The 26,528-nt window shown below is 38.4% G+C and overlaps 1 protein-coding gene and 1 pseudogene across 3 annotated transcripts in view; both read left to right on the top strand.

The window, feature by feature from the left end:
* CDK14 (cyclin dependent kinase 14) overlaps nucleotides 1-26,528 on the top strand; it is a 685,360-nt gene that overhangs the window by 30,121 nt on the left and 628,711 nt on the right. The gene's annotated exons all lie outside the window — the stretch shown is intronic.
* On the top strand, nucleotides 5,119-5,869 carry LOC129479519 (Golgi apparatus membrane protein TVP23 homolog B-like; annotated as a pseudogene).

The following is a 26,528-nucleotide window of genomic DNA, read 5'->3' as shown; positions in this document are numbered from 1 at the left end:
GACCCTGTCTCAAAAAACAAAACAAAACAACAAAAAACAAAACAAAAAACAGAAAAGTAAAAGAAACAGATGACTTTACTTTTGTTATACTTGAAAAACCCCATATGTAAAAATATAATTTGGACATTAAAGTTATTATTGAGACATTTTACTCTTTTTTTGTGTTGCTTTAAAAATCTGCTTGTGTACTTTATTATACATCTCAATTTAGACTAGCCACATTTCAGGTGCTCATTAGCCACATGTGGCTAGTGGCTACCTTATTGGTCAGCACAGATTTTTTTTTTGACAGGGTCTCCTTTTTTGCCCAGGTTGGGGTGCAGTGGTGCAATCATGGCTCACTGTAGCGTCATCCTCCCAAGCTCAAGTGATTTCCCCCCCTCAGCCTTCCAAGTAGCTGTGATTACAGGTGCATGCCAGCACACCTGGCTAAGTTTTAAAAATTTTTTGTAGAGACAGAGGTCTCACTGTGTTGTCCAGGCTGGACTCAAACTCCTGGGCTCAAGCAATCCTTGTGTTTTGGCCTCCCAAACTGCTGGGATTACAGGCATGAGCCATTGTGGCCGGCTAGCACAGATCTTTACTGTAACTTTTCTTCTTACTATAAAAGGCATTGCGTTGTACTGGCAATTATTTTCCCATCAAAGTGGCCTAGAAAAGAGACATGAATCTGGCCTCATGTCTTTGCTCATAATTAACACATTTCTAGAGAGATTTCCTTTGTTAGAAAAACTAATTGTGGGATTAATGATCTCAGAACGTGAATTCAACTGTAGCACCTAAACAGGTGCTACTGAAGTCACCTAAACAGCAGGCTGAATTCTTGACCAATAGTGATAAAAATTGCTTTGTCTTATGGCAGGAGTAGCAGTCAGGACAAGACTCAGCTTTTAGCGAAATCCCTGGAGGCTCCCACATAGGAGTCGTGCGACTCAGTTTTATGCTCCTAAAATCTACTGCAAAGCTGTGAATGCTTTTTGTTTGTGATTAGCACTTCATTTTTTTTTCTTCTCAATTATTATTATTTTTTTGAGACAGGGTCTTGCTTTACTAGTCCAGAGTACAGTGGTGCAATCATGGCTCACTACAGCCTTGACCTCCCAGGGTCAAGTGATCATCCCACTTCGGCCTCCCAAGTAACTGGGACCACAGGTGTGTGCCACTATGCATGGCATTTTTTTTTTTTTTTTTTTTTTTTTTTTGAGACGGAGTCTCGCTCTGTCACCCAGGCTGGAGTGCAGTGGCGCAATCTCTGCTCACTGCGAGCTCCGCCTCCCAGGTTCACGCCATTCTCCTGCCTCAGCGTCTCCGAGTAGCTGGGACTACAGGCGCCCGCCACCACGCCCGGCTAATTTTTTGTATTTTTAGTAGAGACGGGGTTTCACTGTGGTCTCGATCTCCTGACCTCGTGATCTGCCTCCCTCGGCCTCCCAGCATGGCAATTTTTATTCTTATTTTTGTAGAGACGGGGTTCTGCTGTGTTGCCCAGGTTGGTCTTGAACTCCTGGACTCAAGTGATCTACCTGCCTTAGCCTCCCAAAGTGTTGGGATTACAGGTGTGAGCCACCGTGCCTGGCCAGAAAGATGATTTTTTAGGATTCTAGCTTGTTTGCTTTCCTTCCCACCCCAAGATACTTTTGTTACAGCAGCTTGTCTGCTTTCTGTTTCATTTTTCACCCTGATTTTTCCAGGACTCCTCAATCACTTTCAAGTGTTAAAGGCCATTACTGATTCTTAAATGTAAATGACTATGGCTGAATTTCAGCCATTGAGGGTCCATATGATCTGTTCTGCCACAGTCCTTCTCAAACTTTAATGTGGATGTGAATCATCTGGGGATCTTGTTAAGCTGAAATTTAGGCCAGGCATAGTGGCTTGTGCCTGTAATTCCAGTGACTGGGGAGGCTAATGTAGGAGGATCATTAGAGGCCGGGAGTTTGAGACCAGCCTAGGCAACATAGTGAGATACCTTGTCTCTAAAAATATATATATATTTAAAAAACAACTTAGACAGGCATGGGGTTGCGTGCCTGTAGTCCCAGTTACTCAGGAGACTCAAAGCGGGAGAATCATTTGAGTCCCGATGTTGCAGGCTGCAGTGAGTTATGAACACACCCACCACTGCACTCCAGCTTCGGCGACAGAGTGCGACCCTGACCCTTAAGAAGAGAGAGAGACAGAAAGAGAGAGAGATTGATTTGATGCAGTAGGTCTGAGATGAAAGTTTGCATTTTTCACAGACTCTCAGGTAATGTTGATGCCCCTGGTCCAGAGACCACATAGAGATCTAGTATATGATAGTAAAATGCTGCTGTCTTATACCAGCCTGCAGCAAAGACATTAAAAAAAATGTAGTGAGGTTTTCCACCAAGCTAAAAGTACTTTTTTGTTTTATATATTTTTTTAAAATTCAGAGATGATTTCATTACTGCCTCTTGCTACTACAGTGGTTACAAATGCTAGTTATTATTATTTTTAAATGACCTTTCATGGCAAAATTATACAGCTGCCAACCCTACTTATGTCTCCAAGTTAATAAAAGAATTTTAGTAGTTCACAAACTCCTCAAGTCTGATGCCACCCCACCATCTAAATTAGCAGTTTATAGCTTTCCTTCATGGCATTTATAGTATTTTGTATTGACCTAATTACTTGGACAGTTGTTTAATGTCACTTTCCCCACTGTGCTCTAAGCTCTTGCTCTGTATTTTTAATCACTTTGTCCCTAGTGTCTCACTAGCACTGGGTCTGTTGTCTGTCTGTCCCTAGTCAATACTTTTAGGATGGCTTTATTCAGTGGGTCTCAGTAGGAGTGGTACTGCCCCCTAATGGAGTGTTTTGGAAATTGATGGGAACTACTGGTTGTCCCAAAGAATAAAGTATGCTACTGTTTGGTGGGCAGGGGTTAAAGGGTGCTAGACATTCTGTAGTGTACAGAACAGCTAACTAAGTGAATGCATATTTGATGCATTTTGCAAAATCTTTGAATGTCCCCATTGGAGATTCAACTGATGAAAAACGTATTTGTAATTACCTAAACCAAAAACCTAACTCGGCTGGGTGTGGTGGCTCACCCCTGTAATCTCAGGACTTTGGGAGGCCGAGGTGGGTGGATCAGTTGAGGCCAGGGTTGGAGACCAGCCTGGCCAACATGGCGAAACCCCATTTCTATTAAAAATACAAAAATTAGCCAGGCGTGGTGGCATGCGCCTGTAATCACATCTGCTTGGGAGGCTGAGGCACAAGAATCACTTAAGCCTGGGAGGCAGAGGTTGCAGTGAGCCAAGATAGCGGCCAAGATAGCACTATTGCACTCCAGCCTGGGCAACAGAATGAGACACTGTCTCAAAAAAAACAAAAAACAAAAAACCACACACAAAAACACAAAAAACAAAACAAAAACCCAACTCCATTTAACATTTAAAGACAATTATATTTATGTATGTCCAGTTTTAATACACATACAGTCATGCATCACTAATGATGGGGGCACATTCTGAGAAATGTGTCACGAGGCAGCTTTTTTGTTGTACAGACATCATAGAGTATATTTATACACACCTAGATGGTATAGCCTATTGCACACCTAAGCTATATGGTATAGCCTATTGTTCCTGGGCTGCCCGTATAGTATGTTACTGTAGGTAGTTGTAACACAATGGTAAGTACTTGTGTATCTAAACATAGGAAAGGTATAGTTAAAATATGATACTATAATCTTATGGGACCAGAATTATACATGAAGTTTTTGTTGACTGAAATGTCGTTATGCAACACGTGACTGTATTCTGAAATTTTCAGAAATGCAGCTGCTGAGTACTTCAAAAGTTGTACTTTGATTAAATAGCAACATTACAAAGTAATGTCTACCATTCTGGCAAATCCAATCCGTAGTAGCAGTGATGTTTGTGGTATTTGAATTATTATATATACAACTGCACTAATACACGTTTGTAGGAAATATGATGGTTATGTATATGTGTGTGTGTACATACAAATTTAGCCCTTATTCTAAATTATCCAATAAAAATTGTTGAGAATATTCAGGTGAATGTTTTTTACTTTTTTAAAATCCAAATTTACCCATTAAAAGTGGTTGCAAGCGTCTTACTACATCATTAAACCATTTGGTGGTGTTATCTCTGAGTATTTACATCTTGGTGTGTATGTGTGTGTGTTTGTGTGTACCTAAATCACACATATGAAAGACAATAAAAGTTAATCTCTTTTATTTTCTTTTTATATTACATTTTGGACTTTATGTTGTTTTTCTTTCTCTGTGTACATATTGTCTCTGTGTATTACAAACATTTGCTATCAAAAGGTGGTGGTACTCTGATAGGATTCAGAACCCCCCTTCTCATGGAAGCAGCATAGAATCAAGGATTTCTGCCTTCTGGTCTTGGTTTATTTCTCTAAGCTGCTCACATAACTTTTCTGAATTTGTTGGGTGATCTACATTATCACTGATAAGGTAAGTCATGATGTGATAAGTCACAGTAGATGTTTCATGAATGACTGGACATGTGGAAAATGCCTTGCTTACATGGTGACTCTTACCCAGGGCTCCTCGGAAAGGCAAACTGTCCACCTGAGACCCACTGTTCTGCTTCACTTGCATTTTCATTTAGGGAGAGCAGACCACCTTGGAGGAAGGGATTTGGCTAATGATAAGGTATGAGGTAGAGTGGGGAATTATGGTAGTGGTGGGGTAGTATTAATGATTGAATAAAAGCAGAGTATGTTTTACCTTTCTGGGAAGCAGTTAAGATCCTTAGACTAGGGGCCACTATTGTAAGGATTTTTTGACAGTTCCATGTTTATCTGTTTCTTAGTGATTAACAACCAAACCCATGAAGACTTATAGACTGGGGAAACTTTTGTGTCTTGTTCAGCAGTTGGTTTGGAGTGGACCACAAAGCTCAGAGGCAAAAGAGTAGTGCACAGTGTACACAGTTCGTGCTAAGAAGCGCCCTCGGGGACTGGGTTACGAGGTTTCACAGCAGAAAGTCCCTTCAAGCACATGATCTTAGTCTGCCTAGATCTGGCTAGAATGTTGCTTATTAATTGGAACTAGAAAGATACAGGAAGCTCAAGGGCAAGTGGCACTGGAAAAAGGTCACTGAAGGTGAATTCATTTAAGATGAAGATCAAGGGACTAGCGCATGGCTGCCATGTTGCAGCAGGACAGTAATGATGACACTGAAGATGTTTTACCCTTCAATGCAGAAGAGAAGACAACTTAATAGACCAAAAATGCTTCTCAGAATAGGGGATTAAAAACAATAGACCAAAAAAAAATTAGATACCCAATAGCATAATTTTTCTGTTTACTCTTTTGAGTCCATGCAGTTATAATCCATCTCTGTGAATTGCTCAGCAGCAGTTATACTGCCTGGATGGTGACAGTTCTCTTGTTGCCATGTGATTTGGGGGCAGTGAAGACTGTCACAGGTAGATTAATGGTGGACCTGCATTGGTGGAATCATACTGATGAAGATGAGAAGAACCACTGGGTGTCCAGGAAGAGCCACTGGGAGTGCAGGAAGGCATCCCCTCAAGATAACAAAACTGTCTCAGAGGCTGAATTAAGGATCTTTTGGTTGGGATTTATTGCCTGTTCAGTGCTGTGGGTGGTAATTGCCTTTAGTGCCCTCTTCTTTTTTGGAGTAAAGTGATTGGCATTGGTTATCATGGGTGTGGTGCTGCAAGATGCCAACCTATATGGTTACATCAGGTATAAAGTTGGCAGTAGAAGGAATTTAACCAGCATGGCTATCTTGTACCCTGGAAAGCAATTTTTAAGACAAAACAGTAAAGCTAATCTGACTTTCAGACTAGAGAGAATGCTCTTATATCTTTCATTATATTGGGGAATGAAGACATTTTTGACACTGAACCTTTTAGTGCCGAGTCCATGTTGTAATGAGGAGTGTTGGCTCTATTTTTCCACTTAAAACTTTACTTGTTTAAAAAAAGGAAAATTAGTTTTTATATTAGGTTTTTATTTTCTTTCCAGTAGTTGGGGCTAGAAAGTATGTTGTCACTAGAAACATGGTGAAAATTTATCTTACAGGCTGGGCACGGTGGCTCACACCTGTAATCCCAGCCCTTTGGGAAGCCAAGGTGGGCGGATCACCTGAGGTCAGGAGTTCGAGACCAGCCTGGCCAACAGGACGAAACCCCATCTCTACTAAAAATACAAAAATTAGCTGGATGTGGTGGCACATGCCTGTAGTCTGTAGTCTCAGCTACTCGGGAGACTGAGGCAGGAGAATTGCTTGAATCTGGGAGGTGGAGGTTGCAGTAAGCCGAGATTGTGCTACTGCACTCCAGCCTGGGCGACAAAGCGAGACTCTGTCTCAAAAAAAAAAAAAAAAATTGTTTTACAGTGTACATAGATATGCACATAGTCATATAATATCAATATGTCCCAAATTAATGAAAATGTGTTCATTTACGTAAGTATGGAGACTTTTGCATTTTGATTCATAGAACATGAGAGGATGTTAGTCTGTCTCAAAACTGTATGTTTATATATTATTTATGTAGACTATTTTCAGAAGTAAATTTTGCTTCCATGATAAAAGTGAGCATTTTGGCTTGTGCATAAGTTAGAAATAATTATTAATTTTTAATATGTACCTCATGGTAAAATTTCTTAGATATATGCAAACAAGTAAAAACCAAATTTGGGTCAGTGGTGTTAACTAGTTTCTAAAATTTTGTTTATTTGTAACAATTCATTTACTTAAGGCCCAATAATACAAATGGAATCATCATAGTTTATGTTTAAGGAATACACAGAGATTACTACTGTTCCATTTATTTTACAGTAAGGATAGGCAAATTTTACTTTGGAGCTTCCTACAAGCTGTTCAGTGGCCCTTGAGCTAATAAAATCTTTTATCTCTAAAAGAGCATTATTCATATGTCATAATGACAGTAATCATTTAAATACTTGGCATAATAAATGCCTAAAAGACATTTTATTTTATAAATCTTTTTTTTCTTGCTATGACGGGTATATTGTAAATCATGCATTTGTATTAATGGTATTTCTTAAAGCAGTAGATGTAACTGTAAACTAAATTAATTTACAAACTATTCTAAGCATCCATAGATGCTGTTGTAGGTACTGTAAACTTTGTTGGAGACTTTGGTCAGCAGATTATGTTGTGAATATATCTGTACTTTGTTAAAATATTTTATAAGATGTTTAATTGAATAAGTGTCTTTTTTGGACTAGTAGCTGTGAAGGTATAAAACTTTATATTTGTATAAAACTGCTGTTTATAGAGCAAAAGAAAATGAAGATCAAAAATTTATGGTTAATATGCATAGAAAGTTTGATTAGAATTGAGTCTTTTAAAAAATTAATGGATAATCATCAAAAGAAAGTTTGTCCCAGTGTTTATTTGCAAGTATGTGCTAATTATTAGGAAAAAACAAATGAATTTAGTAAGGTTTTTTGGGGAATAAGTTTTCTGACAGTTTATATGGTAAAACAATACACTATCCTTTGCTTAAGCATAATCATAAAGAGGGTCCATTTTAATTTTTCAATTTTTTTTTCCATTTGATATGCATTTTATTCTCTTTTAAAGTATCTATAAAATTGTAGTTTTCTTCTCCTTGATTATTATGAAGAGGATCCTGAGGGCCTCATTTTTTGTGGTCTTGTTATTTAAGCAGGTTTCCAGAATTACTTTCATCAGTCTCATGGAATATTGTCTATTTTGCGAGATTTGTAGTTGATTTGTTTGCATTTTAATGCCATTGGTGGTAAGGGCAGGCAGGGAGGACTGTTTAAGTGCTAAGCTGATTTTATAAGTGATTGGTTTCCTAGAGAATATTTTTGAATTATGACAACTAAGTTTGGGGATAAATACTTAAATAATGAGTCCCCTTATAAATTCTTTGTGTATTTAGTGGTGCCAGTTTGGCAATCAGAATCTTTTCAAGGGCTAAAGTGTGTTTATTCTCCACAGTTTCTATCACAGGGTCTTGTTCAAGATTAGTTTTCATTAAATGGTTGTTGGATGGAATTGATGACTATTATGAATTTATATTCTTCCATGATTTCATATTTGCAAAGTTTCTCAGAGTCACCCAAGATTGCCATTGTAAAATTTAGCGTAACATCTTTTTTTAAGGTTATACTTCGTAAGGTGACATTTTAATCTAAAATTTAGATCATTGCTGTTAAGTATTTGTTTCAAAGAGAACACTTTGTTCTTTGAAATAGATACTAATTTAAAAAAAAACACACTGGCTAGCTGTGCAGAGATCTTTCCCTTTAATGTTATGAGCAATTATAAATCAAGACCAAAGAGAGGCCTTGTAAATTGTGAATATTCTGAAAACAATGAAGCATCTTCTTCTGCTTCTAATAAAGATAACACTGGAGTTAATGGAAGTGCCATATGCCTAGGGGAAGATGTCATCAAGACAAACATTTAGTTTGTCAAGGTGACATTTAGACGACTGTAAGCAATATTAATCTAGTCATGAGCTCTTGTCAAGCTTAAGGCTGATTTTAATAAAAAGTAGCTATTTTAGGCTTATTTATATATCACTGTCTAGTATAGCAAGTGATTGGAAGCCATCAAACTTTTAGGGTAAAAATAGAAAAGAACATAAAATTAATCAGCATTTGGGTATATTTTTACCAAATGCTTAATACAACCTTACTTGGTTATTTGAGTTTGCTTTGACTGCTTTGACCCACCCTATTTCATCATGAATTATTAGAGAAAGTAAGCTCCTTTCTCTACGTAGGATACCACTTCTATCCTGTATAGAAAGAGGTGTTAGCAAATGAGACTTTATGTAATATAACAAGAATTCATTATGCGTAATGAAGGGAGCACAACCATCTCTTAAGATCCTTTATAGCAGGGGTTGCAATCCCTGGGCCACCGACTGGTACTGTGGCCTGTTAGAAACCAGGCTGCACAGCTGAAGGTGACCAGTGGGCAAGCAAGCATTACTGCCTGAGCTCCGCCTCCTGTCAGACCAGTGGGGGCATTAGATTCTCATAGGATCACGAATCCTATTGTGAACTGAGCACGCAAGGGATCTAGGTTACATGCTGTTTATGAGAATCTAACGCCTGATGATCTGTCACTGTCACACATCCCCAGATGGGACTGTCTAGTTGCAGGAAACAAGCTCAGGGCTTCCACTGGTTCTACATTATGGTGAGTTGTATAATTATTTTATTATATATTACAATGTAATAATAATAGAAATAAAGTGCACAATAAATGTATTGCAGTTGAATCATCCTGAAACCAATTCCCACCCCCCCAGCCCCTGTTTGTGGAAAAATTATCTTCCATGAAACCGGTCCTTGGTATCAAAAAAGTTGGGGACTGCTGCCCCATAGCAGCTATCTTCCAACTGGGGAACATGTACATTTAAGGAAACTTTCCAAGAGGTATGTACACCTCAAAAGTTAGAAGGGAGTTGATTTCCAGATCCTTACCTTGTGATGTATTTTTTCTGAAAATTGATATCCCTTGAAAACACACCCATGGTTTGGGTATCTCCTACCTTTTCTTCTGCCATGTCCTTTACTTTTATATTTATTTGTTTATTTATTTATTGTTAAAGCAGTCAAAAGGGAGTGGAGAAGGAACAAAGAAATCTGTAATTGGTTGTGATCAATTAGTTGTAAACACCACTGCACTCAGACCAGCCTGCCATATCCTTTTCTGTTTTACAAAAAACCACTCTCCTCCATCTGTAATCTTACCATGGTATATTGACCCAAGGTTTTCAAAGTCCTGATCATCAAAGGACTAGTTTTGATGTCAGGCAAATCTTCAGACGCTTAACTGTCTCCCACCCTGTTAAGCAATTCATTACCAGTGAAATTTTTTCCTTATGTTTAATAACTATCACAGTAAACATGCTTTTTGTTTAATATTAATAATGATAATTAATCTAGAAGAATAATATTAAAGCCTAGAGTTTTGTGGTCACAGGAAATCAAAGCCATTTCAAAATTTTAAAGTATGTATGAAATTTTATGATGCAGAGAAATATGATAGAGTATTTGTAAGTCAGTAAAAGACTTTAAGCATAAATTTTTTTATTTCATTAGGTTGAAATTTGGATGGAGAGGAGGAATGAAATACGATTTCAAGGAGGAAAGCATACAATGTAAATTTTAAAAGTCTTGTTAATGTATGTTTTATATGGATCATGGTGGGAATAAAATATGATACTTAGGTTTCTCTGGATACATTTAAAAGAATAATATTAAGAAAGTGAAAAGACAGGCCTCTGTGGTTTGATCTCTTTGAGATCATCAAAGTGTTCTAAAATTAATTTTGTGGATGTTTGGCACAATTCTAAAAAACCGTTGAAAGCCTCTGTGGCTTGTCTTTTCACTTTCTTAATATTATTCTTTCAAAGGTATCCAGAGAAATAAAAATTTTACAAATCACATACCTGATAAGGGACTAGTATCCAGAATATATAAAGAACTCTTACAACTCAATAATAAAAAATTCTTGGCAAAGGATCTGAACAGATGTTTCTTCAAAGAGGATATACAAATGGCCAATAAACATATGAAAAGGTGCTGAACTTTATTAGCCATCAGGGAAATTCAAATCAAAACCATCATGAGCTACCACTTCACAGAGAAATTAAAATCAAAATAATGATGAGCTACCTAGGATGGCCTGAGTAAAAAAACAAAAACAAAAACAGGTAATTGCAAATGTTGGTGAGGATGTGAATAATTGGAACTCTCATACCCTGGGACTGCAAAATGATTCACCTGCTTTGGAAAACAGTCTGTAGTTCCTCAAATAGTTAAACATAGAATTATGACATGATCCAGTAATTCCACTCCTAAGTATATACCCGAGAGAAATGAAAACATGTGTCGACACAGAAACTTTTGCATGGAAGGACAGAGCAGCATTGTTCATAATAGCCAAAATGTGGGAACAATCCCAATGTCCATCATCTGATGAATGGATAAAGTGCAGCATATCTATATAATGAAATGTTACTCATTAATAGAAAGAAATGAAGTACTGACAGATGCTGCAACATGAGTGAACTTTGATAACATTATGCTAAATGAAAAGCTAGTCACAAAGGACCACATATTGTATGATTCTGTTTATATGAAATGTCCAAAATAGGTAAATCTATAGAGACAGAAAGTAGATTAATGGTTGCTTAGGGCCGAGGTGGAAGTAGTGGTGGGGAGGAGATGATGGGGTGGGGTAGGGGATTGACAGCTGCAGCTCTCTTTGAGATCATCAAAGTGTTCTAAAATGGATTTTGTTGATGTTTGGCACAACTCTGTAAATACACTAAAAACCATTTGTATTAGTTCATTTTCACACTGCTGATGAAGATATACCCTAGACTGGGCAATTTACAAAAGAAAAAGGTTTAATGGACTTAACAGTTCCATGTGGCTGGGGAGGCCTCACAATCATGGCAGAAGGTGAAAGGCACATCTCACATGGTGGCAGACAAGAGAGAGAGCTTGTGCAGGAAAACTCCCATTTTTAAAACCGTCAGATCTTGTGAGACTTACTCACTATCACTAGAACAGCAAGGGAAAGACCTGCCTCCCTGATTCAGTTATCTCCCACTGGCTCCCTCCCACAACACGTGGGAATTATGGGAGCTACAAGATGAGATTTGAGTGGGGACAGAGAGCCAAACCATATCACCACCAAACTGTACACTTCAAATGAGTGAATTGTATAGTATGTAAATTACACCTCAAGCTGTTGAGGTACATAAAGAAATAATGTAATAGTTTCATTTTTAAAAGTCTGTGTTTACAGTATGCCAGAAATGACATACTTTGCATTCTGAAATACACATGTGGTGAACTGTTGCACATATAACCTTAAACATTTAAAAAAATGCAGTCTTAAATTACCAGTTTTGATGGTTGCATAATATTTCAATAAGTTGATGTGGGATACTTTGCTCATTTTTCTCCTATATAAGTACTTTCTCATATTTTGACGTTTTAAATACGAATTTCTATACCTGCTAATTTTCTTCTTTTGCTACTTTCTTTGGATAAAATTCTGACTGACACTCAGAAAAAATGAATAGATTGCTGAGTTTTTTTAATTAAATTTTTATTTATTTATTTTTTATAGAGACAGTGTTTTGCCATGTTGGCCAGGCTGATTTCAAACTCCTGGCCTCAAGTGATCTGCCTGCCTTAGCCTCCCAAAGTGCTGGGATTACAGGCGTGAGCCACTGTGCCTAGCATGAATTGGGATTGCTGAGATTTCTTGCCATAGGTATTGCCATGTTACTTTTCTGAAGAGTTGAACCCATTTTTATCGTTTACATTTTTTTTTAATATTAAGTATATAATTTGTTCTACAGTAAATGTTTAAAGCTGTATTTCTTTGAGTATCTAAGTAAATTATTGTTAAACCTCCATTTGTTTCCTATTACTGCCTTGAGAGTGATGAAAGTTATTTATTAAATGACCTCGTACTGAATACCCACTCTGTCAGAACTTGTGCCAGACACTAGAGACTGGAGATGCAAAGTGAGAAAGGCTTAGTTTCGCACTCAGAAAATTTCCACATCTTGTGGGGAAATAATTACAGTAGGTAACAAGAAGGCTTCAAGTATAAAAAGGTGTTTGAGGAGGTACCTGGAAGATGTGGCCAGCATAGGAGGGGAGGTGATATATATGTACAGCTCAAAAGATGAGCAGACCTTTGCCTGGAGGCAAGATGAGGACAAAGAGAGGGGATTCCTGGTGCAATTACACACACAGCCTCCAAACACTGTGATCTGGGCAAGCAGTTCCCACAGGTTCCCTTTGACTGAAGACTTGTTGGCTCTTTTGTGTTTCTAATTTATTCATTAGTACATTTGGTTGTTTTCTTTGTTTTTGATAATATGCTCTGTTGTTTCCATTCCATACACATACTAATAGTAATGTTAAATGTCACTTTTAAGACAAATATTTCCTTTCAGTCTGTCCTTTGACTATTTTATTTTTCATCATATTTTTACATTCTGGGATTATGATGATTTGTTTTGATATACACCATATGGAAATTTCTTAATTTATAACATTATGGATTTAGCTGGTCCAGTAGTAGCAAAGCCTTGTTTCTTAAGGTGGTTTTCCCACTAAGTATGAGAAGAGTTGTAAAATATATGTGGGGCCCTTATTTCTCATGCCAAAGCTCTTTCTGTGTCCAACCACTTTATAATAATACAGCGTGACGTTAACTTGATGGCTGAGTTAGAAAGCCGGATGACAGCTTCTGTTTATTTACCATCTTCTCAGGGTAGAATGGCTTCATTCACTTGATCTGAAGAGCCAAGCCAACAACCCTACTCTGGGCCTCCACAGGTCTGTGGCAGCAGTAAATTGAAAAACCTGTTCACCTCTCAATGGCCTCAAATTTTTATTGTTTTAGCAATATAGTAGATAGTAAGGAGTGACAGGATATAAATCAGATGGAAAGAGAATTGGTATAGACTGAATTGTGTCTCCCTTCAAAATTCATATCTTGAAGCCCCAACCTCCAATGTGACTGTATTTGTGGATAAGGCCTTTATGGAAGTAATTAAAATTAAATGAGATCATAAGAGTAGGGCCCTGATCTAATTGGGTTAATGTCCTTATGTTGAAGAGATAACAGAGAACTCTCTCTCCCTCTCCTCTGTGTGAGTGTACAGCAAGAAGGCAGACATCTGCAAGCTAGGAAAAGGGTCCTGACCAGGAACCAAACCTTGATGGACCTTGATCTTGGACTTTCCGGTCCCCAAAACTAAGAAAATCAGTGTCGGTTGTTTCAGTCAGCCAGTCCATGGTATTTTATTATTGCAGCCTGAGCAGACGAAAACAGACATAATGATAATAACCAAAACAATTATTTATTACCTAACATGTATCCATTTTGGATTCCCTTAAAGCCAAGTATGAGTTAAGTCACATCTTTATCTCCATTTTCCTGATGGGTAATCTAATCATTAAGTAACTTCCCTCAGGTCTCAGTGCTGGGAAGGTGAATCTGTGGATCCTTGTTGAGCTTATGTCTAATTTAGGTAACAGCTCTATGTAATTCATTTATATATTTTAGAGGAAAAGAGACTCAAAAGCAACCACAAGTAGACTACAAACTCCTGCACAAATATGTTTGGGAAACTCACATCCTCTTCTTAGTGGATGTGCATTTAATATTCAAGACTCTGTGAAATCCTACACTGAAGAAACCTGTTTAACTTTACTTTCTCAGAATACTTCCTAGGGGCATCTCTGGTGATACCATGGGTAACAGTGTTTCTTGGACATCATTTTGGGAAGTGCAGCCCAGAGTGGTCATTAGATTCCTGCACTCGCCACTATAGGCCTATTCAATTTAAAACATACTTAAATGTTGATGAGCATGCATGCTTATTATAATTTATTGAACTAAAAAATGTAATGAGAATATACATTTATGTTACTTCAAGAAATTCAGTTGAGTTTAGCTTTTCTTTTTGCATAAAGATTAGACAAAACCTTAAGGTAGATGGTTATGAATTTTAGACATCTTACCGCTAAGAAAGTAGATGGCTCCATAAAAGTAAGCTTTTTTATTATTATTTTAGTGAGCACTAAATGTGGCATGCATTTCTGTAGGGCAGAAAGGATGAGAGTTCCAGTCTCATGGAATTTACATTGTATAGAGATGTGGAGATTAAGGGTTACATGTGTTCTTCTCAACATGTTTATATATGTATATATATTTTACAAATTATTATAGTTGGAAGGTTTTTTGCACATTCTGGTCTTGGCCACTTGGTATTTTCTTCATAAATACATCCTGAGTTTTTTTCAGGTATTAACATTTTGATTATGGAAACGGATTTTGGGCCTATGCTTGGCTTACAGTGTTTCAGTCCACAAATGAATCTTATTTTTAATTATTAAATGAATGATTTCTCTTTAAATAACCTTAAAATGATTTAAAATCTCTAAAGAGACTTGTTTTATCCTTTTTTCCCCCTGTAACTCAAAAGCAGTTTTAAAAATCTACACATTTGCCAGGTTTGAATTGAAAACATTTGAGCATCTGAGTGACAAGGTGTTGGTGAAGTTGTTTGACGGTTTTTTTCTTTACTCTCATGGTAACATCACTTAAACAATTTATAAGAAAAATCCTGGGTATTTTCCTCCTTTTTTTTTTAGAGATGAGATCTCACTCTGTCATCAGTCTTTTAAAAGTAGGTCCTACTACATACTTGATAACAGTTAAAATGAATGTTTTTAGACAGTTATAATTTATTTATAGTTAGATGAACCAAACAGCCTTTAACTTCTGTTGCTAAAGCAAGCCCACTTCAAGATACAAAAGATCTTCCATCTTTAACACATTGGCCAAAGGAGAAAAAGAGAAAAAAGAACGTTGAAAGTGTGTTGTCCTACTTCATTTTCCCTTCTGTGTCACACACAGTGAGAATAATTAACGGCCACTTAGTAGATTTCTTTTAAGCAGGTCACTGATCTGGGAAGTGCTCACTTAGTCTCAGAAAGGGTTTGGTCAGTGGAGAAGAAAATCACAACTGACATTTATGGGTGGAGTCCGTGGGCAGGAGCAGCAGCTTTTTGACAGCAGTTGTGAGCTCTGGGTAACTCCCACCAGTTAATGAAATTAATGCCAACTTCTTTTTATTTCTTTAACCTTGCCACTGTTTGCCTAAACATTCAAAGAAAGGCAGTGGTTCCATCATATTTCTTGATTCACAAAGCTTAAGGGCAGGCAGGAGGATGTTCATCTTATGGAAGCCTCTGGTTGTTGAGTTAGTGGTTTGCATTAAGATGGCAAGAGAAAGCTGTTGTTGCTTAATTAGTGAGAGGCATACTGACAGTGTGAAGGACTTTTTTGTTTGTTTGTTTGTTTTTTTATTCTGCTGGAGGTGATTTTTAACGGTTCAGCGTGCATGTGAGTATTCTAAGCCCAAAGCCAGACCCTGGTTCCTTTGATGGACTGCTTGCAAATTAGTTGAAAAGTAGCTATAACTTAAGCCTTTATTCTTTTCTCTTGTTCTTTTTCCCCATTAAGCTTTCCCCCTCATTTAAAAAATAAAAATATAATATATGCATATCATACAAAAGAGCATAAAATAAAAAGTTTTCCTCCTGCTCCCAAGTCTCCCAAGTCCTTTTTAGAGATAACTGTGAACAGCATTTTAAAAGCTGCTTCCAGACATTTTCTTTGCCTATAGGTCCCTTCCCCATCTTGGGCTCCACATTAGTGGAGAGTATTTTGTTTTTCTTCTTAGCAATATATATTGAAGACTGTTTTATATCGGCACGTATATAGATCCAACTCATTCTGTTTATAGGTTGCATGCTATTCATTGTATGGATGTACTATAATTTATTTACCCGTTTTTAAAAATTGGTGAACATTTAGGTTGTTTATTGGGTTTTGTTCTTACAAACAGAGATGAATGGATAGTTTTGTTAACAACTAAATATTGAGTCACATATGGTAATATACATTTAAAATTATAATACTATATATATTGCCAAAATTGCCTGATGAACTGACTCACACCCTCATCTGAAATGTCTGTTTTTACACCTTTACCCTTGTTGCGTTTTCTGAAGCTTGCAATCTGGAACATGAAAATTTATGCTTTACTAGTTATTTTAAATTTGCATTACTTTAATTATTAGTGAGGCTGAGCATATTTTCTTTTTATGCTTATAAGCCATTTAAATTCTTTTTTCTTGTGAACTATAGGCTGCTTTCAACACTTAGTTATACCTGATGAGAATTACTGTACAGGTTTGGGAGGACATCCAGAGACTTGTATTGTAGAACCTTCTTAGTGTGTTAGGAACCTTGAAGACGATCTAGTCCCACCTTCCAATTAGTATAAAAAATATTTTTATAACCTCTGTGACTCGTTCTTTGATTATCTGCTTAAATGCTTTCAATATTAGAACAATCTTAGGGGGCCTGACCTTGCTTGGCTTTGCTTGGTTTACGATGTTTTAGTCTATAAGTGAATCTTATTTCTAATTATTAAAAGAATGATTTCACTTAAGTACGTTAAAATGATTTAAAATCTCGAAAGAGACTGGTTAGTTTTATTTTTTTATCTTTTTTTTTTTTTCCTCCTGTAACTCAAAAGCAGTTTTGAGTGAAGGTGTTGGTAAAGTTGTTTGGTGAGTTAAAACTTCGTGGGCAACTAATTCCTCTTTTGGCTTTAGTTGACAGAAATTTCAAGATATGTTAAAAGAGTATTTGAATAGATAGGGAAGGTGGGAGCAGCTGAACTCTTTAAATAAATTGCTACATTAAGCCAGGTGCAGTAGCTCATGCTTGTAGTCCCAATTACTTGGGAGGCTGAGGCTGGATGATCACTTGAGCCCAGGAGTTCGAGGCTGCAGTGAGCTACGATTGCACCACTGCACTCCAGCCGGGACAACAGAGTGAGATCCTGTATCTTAAAAAATAGATAATAAATAAATATATGACATTTATGAAGCGAGAAGATTGTTTCAGGTCCAATCAGGGGATCAAGAGCAATGCATGTTTAGTGAATCTTGTCCTTTTGACTAAGAATGAGAGAATTTATAATTAAGGAGGGTCCTTTGAGGGTATGTTAGTTATCTATTGCTGCATAATAAATTACTCCTAAACTTCATGCCTTAGTGCCTAAACAACAATAAACATCTGTTCTCTCACAGAGTTTCTGTGGGTTAGCAATTTGGGAGCAACCTAGCTGGGTGGTTTAGGCTCTGGCTGTCTTGGAGGTTGCGGTCAAGATGGTGGTTGGAGCTGCATTCATTTGAAGACTTGACTGGGCCACGAGGGTCTGCTTGCACAGTGCCTCACTCACATGACTGTTGGCAGAAGGTTAAGGAATGAGGTTCCTTGCCTCATGGACCTCTCTGTAGGGTTGCCTGAGTGTCTTCACTTTTTGGTGGCTGGTGTTTTCTAGAGTGAGTAATCCAAGCAAGAGCAAAATGGAAGCCCTCATGTCTTTTAAGACCTCAGAAGTCACACATTGTAATTTCTGTAATATCCTATTGCAGGTGCAGTATCCACACAGGTCAGTCCTATTGGTATGGGAGGGGACTACACAGAAGAGTGAATACTAGGAGGCAAGGATCAGTGGGGCCTTTCTAGAGAATGACTACCTTCTGGCCCCTAGAGATTCACATCTCACCCACCTGCAAAACAAAACATACTCACTTCTCTCAGGGCCCCGAAACCTCATCCCAGCACTGAGCCCAACTCTGTGAAGGAGAATTCAAGGATATTTAAACAGATTTGGGGAAGCTAGGAATCTATTAAGAATTTTCCTTTGTTGGAAGAAATGTTGGATTTGGGCAGTGTTTTGAATTATAAAAGCATTTCTTTATGCCCTATCCTATGAAACTTCTGGCCCAAATAAATAGGAAATAGATTTATAATCCTGACAGAGGAATGGTGTTCTAGTGAAATATTCCAACTCATTTTTATTCAGAAAAGCTTCGTAGCATTTACTAGTTCTCAAATATGAGGGTTAGGTTTTTGGAAAACCCATACTGGAGAGTTCTCAGTTGAGGGACTTGAAACCTAATAGGGAAAATATGGATAGCAAACTGTGCTGGCTATTTAATTGTGGTTTCAACTTCAATCTCTCCATTTTATACTTTGTTTTGTGAGGCTAGGGTTGGAACTCTGTAAATTATGTTTCCCAGATTCACTGGATTTCCAGTTTGTTCCTGGCAGTAGGAGACACTGGTGGAGAACTGAAATGCAGGAGGGAGAGAAAGGACTTTGCTGTTCTCAGCTCCTGTCACTATTTCTCATAGAGTCAGCAACAGCTCTAGCCTGCCTTCCTTCCTTCCTTCCTTCCTTTCTTTCTTTCTTTCTTTCTTTCTTTCTTTCTTTCTTTCTTTCTTTCTTTCTTTCTTTCTTCTTTCTTTCTTTCTTTCTTTCTTTCTTTCTTTCTTTCTCTCTCTCTCTCTCTCTTTCTTTCTTTCTTTCTTTTCTCTCTCTCTCTTTCTTACAGTTTAAGTCCTAGGGTATGTGTGCACAACATGCAGGTTTGTTACATAGGTGTACATGTGCATATTGGTTTGCTGCATCCATTGACTCGTCATTTACATTAGGTATTTCTCCTAATGCTATCCCTCCCCCTGCACCCCATCCCACAACATGCCCTGGTGAGTGATGTTCCCCGCCCTGTGTCCAAGTGTTCTCATTGTTCAGCTCCCACCTGTGAGTGAGAACATGCAGTGTTTGGTTTTCTGTCCTTGTGGTAGTTTGCTGAGAATGATGGTTTCCAGCTTCATCCATGTCCCTGCAAAGGACATGAACTCATCCTTTTTTTATGGCTGCATAGTATTCCATGGTGTATATGTGCCACATTTTCTTAATCCAGGCTATCATTGATGGACATTTGGGTTGGTTCCAAGTCTTTGCTATTGTGAATAGTGCTGCAATAAACATACTTGTGCATGTGTCTTTATAGTAGCATGATTTATAATCCTTTGGGTATATACCCAGTAATGGGATGGCTGGGTCAAATGGTATTTCTAGTTCTAGATCCTTGAGGAATCACCACACTGTCTTCCACAATGGTGGAACTAATTTACACTCCCACCAACAGTGTAAAAGTCTACTTACTTCTCCACAGCCTCTCCAGCATCTGTTGTTTCCTGACATTTTAATGATCACCATTCTAACTGGCGTGAGATGGTATCTCATTGTGGTTTTGATTTGCATTTCTCTGATGACCAGTGATGATGAGCATTCTTTCATGTGTCTGTTGGCTGCATAATGTCTTCTTTTGAGAAGTGTCTGTTCATATCCTTTGCCCACTTTTTGATGGGGTCATTTGTTTTTTTTCTTGTAAATTTGTTTAAGTTCTTTGTAGATTCTGGATATTAGCCCTTTGTCATATGGGTAGATTGCAAAAATTTTCTCCCATTCTGTAGGTTGCCTGTTCACTCTAATGGTAGTTTCTTTTGCTGTGCAGAAGCTCTTTAGTTTAATTAGATCCCATTTGTCAATTTTGGCTTTTGTTGCCATTGCTTTGGTGTTTTAGTCATGAAGTCTTTGCCTAGGCCTATGTCCTGAATGGTATTGCCTAGGTTTTCTTCTAGGGTTTTTATGGTTTTAGGTCTAACAGTTAAGTCTTTAATCCATCTTGAATTAATTTTTGTATAAGGTGTAAGGAAGGGATCCAGTTTTAGCTTTCTACATATTGCTAGCCAGTTTTCCCAACACCATTTATTAAATAGGGAATCCTTTCCCCGTTGCTTATTTTTGTCAGATTTGTCAAAGATCAAATCGTTGTAGATGTGTGGTGTTATTTCTGAGGGCTCTGTTGTGTTCCATTGGTCTATATATCTGTTTTGGTACCACTACTATGCTGTTTTGTTACTGTAGCCTTGTAGTATAGTTGTGTATTGTGATGCCTCCAGCTTTGTTCTTTTGCCTTAGGATTGTCTTGGCAATGCGGGCCCTTTTTTTGGTTCCGTATGAACTTTAAAGTAGTTTTTTCCAATTCTGTGAAGAAAGTCATTGGTAGTTTGATGGGGATGGCATTGAATCTACAAATTACCTTGGGCAGTATGGCCATTTTCATGATATTGATTCTTCGTATCCATGAGCATGGAATATTCTTCCATTTGTTTGTGTCCTCTTTTATTTCATTGAGCAGTGGTTTGTAGTTCTCCTTGGAGAGGTCCTTCACATCCCTTGTAAGTTGGATTCCTAGGTATTTTATTCTCTTACTAGCAGTTGTGAATGGGAGTTCACTCATGATTTGTCTAGCCTATAGTTTCTTTAGGAACTCACTGTGCCAACTTTACTATGGCTCCTAACCAAGATCTAAGTGGCAGTTACACTGTATGCCCCATCCGCGATTCCCCCAGCTCCACTTAAAGTTCTAGTACTGATTCCTCCTTTGAGCACCCAGATTCTGGTAACTCTCCCTTTGTGTTTTTTCAGCCCTAAGGTTGGTTGCTGCTTCTAGCAGTTACTAATATTGGGGTTGCCTCTGTGACCTCTTTTTATTTTTTTAAGTCTCTTAACACCTGTATAATCAGCTTCCTGTATTAAATTCCTTCCATTTAAAATACATAATGTGTGAGGTTTCTGCTTTCCCACTGAGTGGAACCGTTATTAAGGTTTCTGGATATGTCACCCCTCACAATTACAGTGACATGTTTGTAGTTAATTATTCTTTCTTGCCAGGTGACAGTCATACCAAGAGGCCACTGTCTTCTCCATCTGGTCCTTTGTTCAAATGTTTTTTTAATTTTTTTATTAATTTTTTTTTGCACACAAAACAACATTTTCTAAAAATACATACAAACAAAAAGATGCATATCAAACATATTAGGAAGGTTGCACATGGGAAGACGGGGAATAGAAATGGGGGGTGGGAATTAAAGAAAATAAATGAGAGAGGGACTTTGTATGGATCAATGATAATAACTCAATCCTCTATTTGACAAAGAAGAAGGAGCAGGAAGAGGAAGAAAAAGAAAGTGGGATAAAGGATCAGAAAGGGAGGAAAATAGAAAAAATTAGAGTATGACTCCAGGGTAGACATGTTTTGTTGTCGCTGGGTTGGTTGGTTGGTTTGTCTGTTGTATTTTTCATATGTTTCGCCATGTTGGCCAGGCTGGTCTCGAACTCCTAGCCTCAAGTGATCAACCTGCCTCGGCCTCCCAGAGTGCTGGGACTACAGGCGTGAGCCACCATGTCCAGCCCCCACATTGCGTCTGGCCTCCGTGGTAGACCTCCCAGACGGGGCGGCCGGGCAGAGGCGCTTCCCACATCCCAGATGGGGCGGCCGGGCAGAGGCGCTTCCCACATCCCAGACAGGGCGGCCGGGCAGAGGCGCTCCTCACTTCCCAGACGGGGCAGCCGGGCAGAGACGCTCCTCACTTCCTAGATGGGGTGGCGGCCGGGCAGAGGGGCTCCTCACATCCCAGACGATGGGCGGCCGGGCAGAGGCGCTCCTCACTTCCCAGATGGGGCGGCCGGGCAGAGACGCTCCTCACTTCCTAGACGGGGCGGCCGGGCAGAGGCGCTCCTCACATCCCAGAAGATGGGCGGCCGGGCAGAGGTGCTTCTCACCTCCCAGACGGGGCGGCCGGGCAGAGGCGCTCCTCATGTCCCAGATGAGGGGCGGCCGGGAAGAGGCGCTCCTCACTTCTTCCCAGACGGGGCGGCCGTGTTCAAATGTTTAGTGATTTTTTTTTCATTTTTTTAATGCTCATAGCCATTGACTTCATTTCATGAATCTGGCCTCTTAGAGCAGGCCTCCAGGATCCTAATTCCTTAGTCCGCAGTGGTCCTAGACATCCAGGTTATCTGGGATGTTGAGTAGTTTGGTTCAATCTATTTAATACAAGTACTTATTCCTATGTATTTTCCAATACGAAGGAGCATACACTGTGTAATTTTGGCTCTACCAGTTCCTGCCTGCCTGAGTGCCTGCTCTTTGAGCCTCCTTTACACACTTCCCAGTGGCCTCCATCCTCACAGACACTGCTCACCAGTGGGCACTTGCAGGACCAGCACTTACTTCCCCTCATCTTTCTTTATTTTTCCCAAGACTTTTACTACTGCTCTGTCATCTGCTTTGTTTCCCTTTTCTATTTCCAAACCCTAATTCCCTCTTTTTCTTATTATCCCCGATTGGAGTGACTGATAGTTTGTGTATATTAAAATTTGAAGCACTTGCTGAGAAGGTATATCTGCTGAATTACTTCAATTTTACATAAGGAGAACCTCCTGCATGAGGAAGCATAATTATATCAACTTATGAATCAAATGAACATTTTATAGACCAGGGGAAAATAGCTAGTGATTTAATTAATGGTACTTTTGTTCTTCAGGTTAATAAATTCATTAAGCCTTTCTACTTTTATTAGAGGAGTTACTTTGTTTCTTTAGTAAACATTTATTGTGTTGCCATGTTTACATATGCTGCTAGAAGCAACAACTGAAGAAACACAAAGGGAGATGTGGAGTTACCAGAATCTGGGTGCTCAAAGTAGGAATCGGTATTAGAACTTTAAGTGGAGCTGGGGTAATGGGGGGTGGGGCTCTATATCAGGTAGGTGCATTGAGGGATAGCAAAGGAGTAAAATGACCCAGCTCTTGCCTGCCTTGAAAGACTTTGCTCTGTACTTGGGATATAGAAAACGTACATTAAATAGTGAAGGGACCAAAATAAGTGTGAGATGATGTGCTAGAAGTAAGTATGTGTCGTGGGGCAGATAATAATGGTACTTCCTGTACACAGGCACCGAGCACTTTATTGATGTTGTCTTCTTTACTCCTTACAATTCTGAAATAGTTACTCTAGTTAGTTGTAATTTGTAAGTGATAAACCTGAGGCTTAAAGGTTAAATCATTTGCCCAAAGACACACATCTACAAAGTGACGGAAGTTAAGATTTAAACCTTAGGTTGGCCTGAGTCTAATGATCATAATAGATAGAAGTGAAGGTTGCATACGGCTGTGTCTTTGCTTGTTTGCATGTGTGTTTTCAAATATGCTAGGTATCTTGTATTTGCTCCCCTGATAGAAATTCTTTTCTTTCCTACTCTGTACCCTGGGTGGCTGACCTGTGTGGGTTACACCAGTGAACACTCTTGCCTTTTGGTTCTGGCCAGGTTTGACCAATGTGAATAACTCAGAAGATCTGAGGGCAGACTGAGAATGATGTTGGGTGTATATAATTTTGGCTGTACCAGCTCCTGCCCCTGCGTACTCCTTGATTAGGTGTCCTTATACACTGTACACCTCCTATTCCCCCAGCCCCACTTAGGCTTCTAGAACCAATCCCTCCTTTCAGCACCCAGGTTCTGGTAACTCCACAACCCCCCTCTGTTTCTTCAGCTCTAAGGCTAGTAGTTGCTTCTAATAGTTACTAATAATGGAATTACCTCTGTGACCTGTTTTAATTTTTTTCAGTCTATTAACAGCTATATAATAAGATTTATTATTCCCCTAGCTCTTCTCCATTAGATTCCCACCTGTTGACTCCATCTCGCTGTGTCTCCTTCTATCCTTTCCCACTTTTCTTCCTTTCTCTGGATCCTAGGAACCACTCCTTGACCTTTGCAGCACTGAGAGGGGTAACCATTCCTTGTCATGAACACTAACCCTGACCATGACTTTAAAAGTTGTCCCTTGATCAAACTCCATTTGAATGCATCATGCCCAATTTGAGTGTTTTATGGATTTCCTCCTGAGGCAGATTGGTATGCAGAAATTTATTTATTTATTTATTTATTTATTTTTATTATACTTTAAGTTCTAGGGTACATGTGCACAATGTGCAGGTTTGTTACATATGTATACATGTGCCATGTTGGTTTGCTGCACCCATTAACTCGTCATTTATGTTAGGTATTCCTCCTAATGCTATCCCTCCCCCATCCCCGCACCTGATGACAGGCCCCAGTGTGTGATGTTCCCCACCCTGTGTCCAAGTGTTCTCATTGTTCAATTCCCACCTATGAGTGAGAACATGCGGTGTTTGGTTTTCTGTCTTTGTGATAGTTTGCTCAGAATGATAGTTTCCCACTTCATCCATGTCCCTACAAAGGACATGAACTCATCCTTTTTTATGGCTGCATAGTATTCCATGGTGTATATGTGTCGCATTTCCTTAATCCAGTCTATCATTGATGGACATTTGGGTTGGTTCCAAGTTTTTGCTATTGTGAATAGTTGGTATACAGAAATTCTTGTAAGGCATACCTTCTTTCTTCTTCCCTTTCCCACTCCTGTCCTTTCTCAGTATGTTCAATGTTGAGGATAAGAAATAGCTAAAGCATGGTCCCTACCCTGAGGAATTTATAATAAAGATTAAAATTTGATTAATAATAATGGAAATAAAAACTATTAGTGTACTTGAGAAGCAGAGTGACAGAGAATCTAGCAAATGAAATTAGTTGATTACGCAGTGGAAAATGCAGACAGCAATTCACAAATCTGTTGCTAATTCTTTCTACCATGTATATTAACTTTGTCCCTTGGCCAGAATTTTGAAAAGTTATTTTCTTTATTTAGCTTAACAAAACAACATCAAGGAGAGTGTAAGGTCTTTTTCAATGTAAAGTGACTGAAACTTTGGTTTTTAGAACTCATCATTTCACTAAAAAATAAGTTCACTGTAAGAACTCTCCATCAGATAAAATTCCTGATGGATGTTCCAGGATTTAAGATGCATACGAAGTTTGGGAAGGCCTATCAGTTTTTAAAAAAAATTAATAGGCTTTGTTTGGGTGGGAGGGGGCTCAACTTTCAGTTTCTAGGAAAATTGAGCAGAAAGTACAGAGTTCACATGTTACTTCTCACTCCCTATTCCAGTTTCCCCTGTTATTAATATTTTGCATAAATATGGTACATTTATTATAATTCATGAACCAAGATTGGCTCACTATTATTAACTAAAGTTCATGGTTTATATTAGGGTTCACTCTGTGTTGTACCATTCTCTGGATTTTGACAAATGAATAACATATATTTACCATTATTGTATCACACAGTATAGTTTCCCTACCCTAAAAAATTCCCTGTGCTTCACCTGTTATTCATTTCTCCTTCCCTGTCCAGAGCTCCTGCCAACCACCGATCCTTTTACTGTCTCCATAGTTTTGCCTTTTCCAGATGTTATATGGTTGAAGTCAAATAGTCTGTAGCCTTTTCAAACTGGCTTCTTTCACTTAGCAATATACATTTAAGGTTCCTCTATGTCTTTCCATGGCTTGACAGCTCATTTCATTTTATCACTGAGTAGTATTCCATTGTATGGATGTACCATAGTTTGTTTCTCCATTTACGCATTGATGTAACATAGTTTGTTTTTCCATTTACCTATCTTGATTGTTTCCAAGTTTTGGCAATAATGAATAAAGCTTCTGTAAGTATTTTGTGTAGGATTTTGTTTGGATGTAAATTTTGTACTGGTGTCCCAGGATTTAAGATGCATATGAATTTCAAGATGGTCTATTGGTTTAAAAAAAAACAAACAGCCTGGAAAAATGTGGTTTCTGAAAAGGGGTTTCTTTAAACTAGTCACAGTTAAGGGCAGATACCGACTTCCTTGCCAGACATACTTAGGCTTGATTAATCACTTAGTCACATACTTAAGTATGATCTGAGAATTAGAGTTGAAATACAAACTGAATATCTGACATAAATCAAGTATAAAATTGTTACCTGTTTTATAATTGCACATGAGCAATGTACTCAACTACTTTTATTTCAAATTGAGGACCTAAACACATTACAAATGCCTATCTAGAGTATGAACACTTCTTTGGGATGTTAATATAGCTCTTACTTCCTTTTGAGTAAGCAAAGAGCCATTCTTTCAAGACTTCCTGTGGCCACCAATAATTCTGCCGAGGGGTCTGACATCTTGGGAATTTGCCAACCTTTCATCAGAAACTTTGACTCATGCTGAAACACCCTTCATTTCTAGTGGTCTGTTTCAATCTTCTGGTTCAGTGTTGAGCCAGAACATAT

This window comes from Symphalangus syndactylus, chromosome 3 (genome assembly GCF_028878055.3).
Source record: "Symphalangus syndactylus isolate Jambi chromosome 3, NHGRI_mSymSyn1-v2.1_pri, whole genome shotgun sequence".
Classification (NCBI taxonomy): domain Eukaryota; kingdom Metazoa; phylum Chordata; class Mammalia; order Primates; family Hylobatidae; genus Symphalangus; species Symphalangus syndactylus.
Note: the sequence above shows the minus strand (reverse complement) of the source record. Positions and strands in the feature narration are given on the sequence as shown.